The following is a 3,660-nucleotide window of genomic DNA, read 5'->3' as shown; positions in this document are numbered from 1 at the left end:
ACAGGAGCCTGCCGACTAATAGCAAAACAGCAATAACAGCTATAAATTCGATCTAGCGCATTCCAATCAAACCTGTCATTATATTGAACCCTTTGAGCCCCACATTGGGTGCCAAAAAGGACTGTCGTGGTTTAGTCCCAGCCAGCAACTAAGCACCACACAGCCGCTCACTCACTCCCCCCAGGTGGGATGGGGGAGAGAATAGGAAAAGTAAAAGCGAGAAAGCTCATGGGTTGAGATAAAGACAGTTTAATAGGTAAAGCAAAAGCCACGCATGCAAGCAAAGCAAAACAAGGAATTCATTCACCACATCCCATTGGCAGGCAGGTGTTCAGCTACCTGCAGGGAAGCAGGGCTCCATCACGTGTAACGGTTGCTTGGGAAGAAAAACGCCATTACTCCGAATGTCCCCCCTTTCCTTCTTCCTCCCCCAGCTTCATATGTTGAGCATGACGTCATATGGTATGGAATATCCCCTTGGTCAGTTGGGGTCAGCTGTCCCAGCTGTGTCCCCTCCCAACTTCTTGTGCACCCCCAGCCTACTCGCTGGTGGGGCGGTGTGAGAAGCAGAAAAGGCCTTGACTCTGTGTAAGCCCTGCCCAGCAGTAACTAAAACATCCCTGCTTTATCAACATTGTTTCCAGCCCAAATCCAAAACACAGCCCCATACTAGCTACTATGAAGAAAATTAACTCTACCCCAGCCAAAACCAGCACAGGTGGGTTCCAGCAAGCATGACATGAATTACTAAAGCCTTTGAATGTTACAAACTGGACACTAGTTCCTTCTTCCCATCTTCACTCACTGGATTATAGGGGTAGCCAATACTCTATCCACTGAGGCTCTTATGCATATGGCAGAGACTGATCTATCCCACATTACATATCACTGAGACTCATGAGGGTGGAAGGCTCAGGTGTTTATTCACAGGTAGCCGATGACGTTATTTTTCCCTCTGTCCCATACCTTTCCATTCCCTCTGATTCCATTCCATTGAAGCAAGGAACTGTTCTGTGTGTACAAGTGGCTCCTTAAATGACACAGTGATGTTGTTTGCATAAAGCCCTTTGTACTTCCCTTTGTTCTTCATGTGGACTTGGACTACCCAGTAAGAGAGTGATTTGTGGACTAACCACCACTATCCTAAATCATTCCACATGGAGAAAAGAAAACCAGAAAGCTTGTGGCGAGAAAAAGGAAGGAGAAAGAACTGAAAGAACAGGTTTCAGTAATTTACAAGATTATTGACAACTCTTTGTAGGTGGGTTCCTGAGTGGAGGGATGCATGGATGGATGGATGTGCAGAACTAGGTATGTGGATGGATGCATGGATGGATGGATGGTTGGAAGGAAGGATGGATGTCTAAGGAGAGACAATATGTTATTAGATTATTTTCTTTCCCGTTCTTGATTACATCCACATTCAACAGCACCTCAAATTTCTTGGTGTTTAGAAATAACCATACTCCATTTGACACTCTCCCTTAAGGCCTCCTGAAACTGTGTGTTCTTCAAGCTATAGATGAATGGATTGAGCAGAGGAGATACCACAGTGTTCAAGATGGATACCACCTTGCTGAGGTCCAGTCTGTTGGTCTGGGTGGGTGTGAGGTACATGAAGATGCAGCTGCCGTACGTGACAGACACCACAGTGAGGTGAGAGGCGCAGGTGGAAAAGGCTTTCTGTCTGCCAGCCACAGAGGGGATTTTGACCACAGCAGTAATGATGTTGATATAGGATACAGCCGTAATAGCTAGGCTACCCAGTAGGGTGAACACCACTGGGATGAAATTCACGCACTCTAGAACCTTGGTATTTCCACATTTGAGCTGAATCATTGGTGTGCTCTCACAGAAAAAATGATTAATGATGTTTGAACCACAGAATGGCATCTGGACATTTACCACTGAAGGAGAAAGAATGAGGACGGCCCCACCAATCCAGGCATTAATCACCAGCAGGCTGCAGACTTGTGAGTTCGTAATGGCCACATAGTGTAGAGGTTTGCAGATGGCCACATACCTGTCAAAGGACAATACAGCTAACAGAACAAACTCAGAGGTACCTAGCATGAAGTAGAGAAAAGTTTGAGTGAGACAATCCCGTGAAGAAATTGGTTTTTTGCCTAAAGCCAGATTGGCCAATGCTTTGGGATGACAGCGGTGGCAAAGCCAACCTCTAAGATGGAGAAATTCCTGAGGAAGAAGTACATGGGAATCTGAAGGTGATGGTTTCTCAGGGTGATGGTGCTGTATATGGAATTAGATTATAGCAACGGAATTCAGGTGTCCTTGAGGACAGAGATGGAGACTCACGCTGGTAACTAAGATACGCATCCTGGTCAAGACAATGGTACTGTACAAGAACCTTCACGTAGACAATAACCTATTTAGTGTGTGTAATGGTGTGTAGTGACATACGATTCATTCTAGAGAAGTACTCTGGAATTTAATCAAGACTTGTATCCTAAGCTAACCTCAGGTGATTTCAATACTAAAAATTATGCCCCTAGGAGGAGATTTCATATGCAAATATAAGTCCACCTTAGCAGAATGAGTTACACTAAAATTAAGACATGCACAGATGGACTTTAGTATGAGTGACCAATCAGTTATTGCAATGTGATTCTCTGCTATTGTTTTGTATAAAAGACCCTGTGTGCTTCCGAGAGGTGTGCTGGCTGATGTTAAATGCCCGGCACCCCACTCTGCAGACTGGCAATAAAGACAAATATCTCAACTCAGTGTGTTGATTGGCATTTTGCACACCGGGTGAAGAACCCTGATTTAGGGACAACAATGGTGATGATGAGAATGTTACCTGTTAAAGTCAAGGTGTAGGTGACTAGTAGGATGGTAAAGGGCACATACTGGAGTTGATCATCATCAGCAACACCTAAAACGATGAACTCCATCACTGTTGTTTGATTCTCCATCTGTAGCTTAGCTTTAAACAGATAAAAATATTTTATTTTTTGTTTATAAAACAAAAAGTAATGGGCAAGAGTCTTCAAAACCTTGTTCCTGAAATCAGCCAGTGTTCCACTAACAACTGGATGTTCTTCCAAAGAAGAGGATTCATCATGGCTCAATAAGGTCTCCACTCTGAATTGCCTGCTACCCTTGCGCACTGGTTTCTAAGATGAAGTCTACACTGCCTTTCTGAGTAATACTTAAATTCAATGCCCAGCATGTAAAGGCAAATGAATCCACACTGTAGAAGAAGCTCTTGAGTATGAAGCAGTGATCCTTCCCTCTCCTTCTGTGTCTGATCTTCACAGCCTAAAGAGACAGTTAAAATAAAATGGGACATGTGGGGGGCAGTGGGCAGTTAAAGAACTGGACCTTTATGGTGGGTGACCCTGATATAACATTTAAGCATAGGCATACCCAAGGGGAGCTCTGAAAAGGAGCATCACTTGATTGACCGCAGCCTTTATGAATACCTCCACTACCAAGGTTTAACTAAACCTCCCAACAATACTCCTTGCCCTTGCTGTCAGATTCTTAGTTAACTTCATCTTACACAAGGTGCTAAAAATAAGGTGCTAAATCTAAGTCGGCAACCATACTACTAGTATCTAGTACTTTCAGAGAGGAATTTGTCCCCTGATGAAATGATGATTAGCCCCTGGATTTGCTGAGGAGTGATTCAAAGAA

General features: G+C 44.0%; 1 pseudogene; it reads right to left on the bottom strand.

The window, feature by feature from the left end:
• Positions 1-1,434: 1,434 nt before the first annotated feature.
• Positions 1,435-2,936, bottom strand: LOC132319436 (olfactory receptor 6C74-like; annotated as a pseudogene).
• Positions 2,937-3,660: the final 724 nt, after the last annotated feature.

Source organism: Gavia stellata, chromosome 28, assembly GCF_030936135.1.
Source record: "Gavia stellata isolate bGavSte3 chromosome 28, bGavSte3.hap2, whole genome shotgun sequence".
Lineage (NCBI taxonomy): Eukaryota > Metazoa > Chordata > Aves > Gaviiformes > Gaviidae > Gavia > Gavia stellata.
This window is presented reverse-complemented; position numbering and strand designations above follow the sequence as displayed.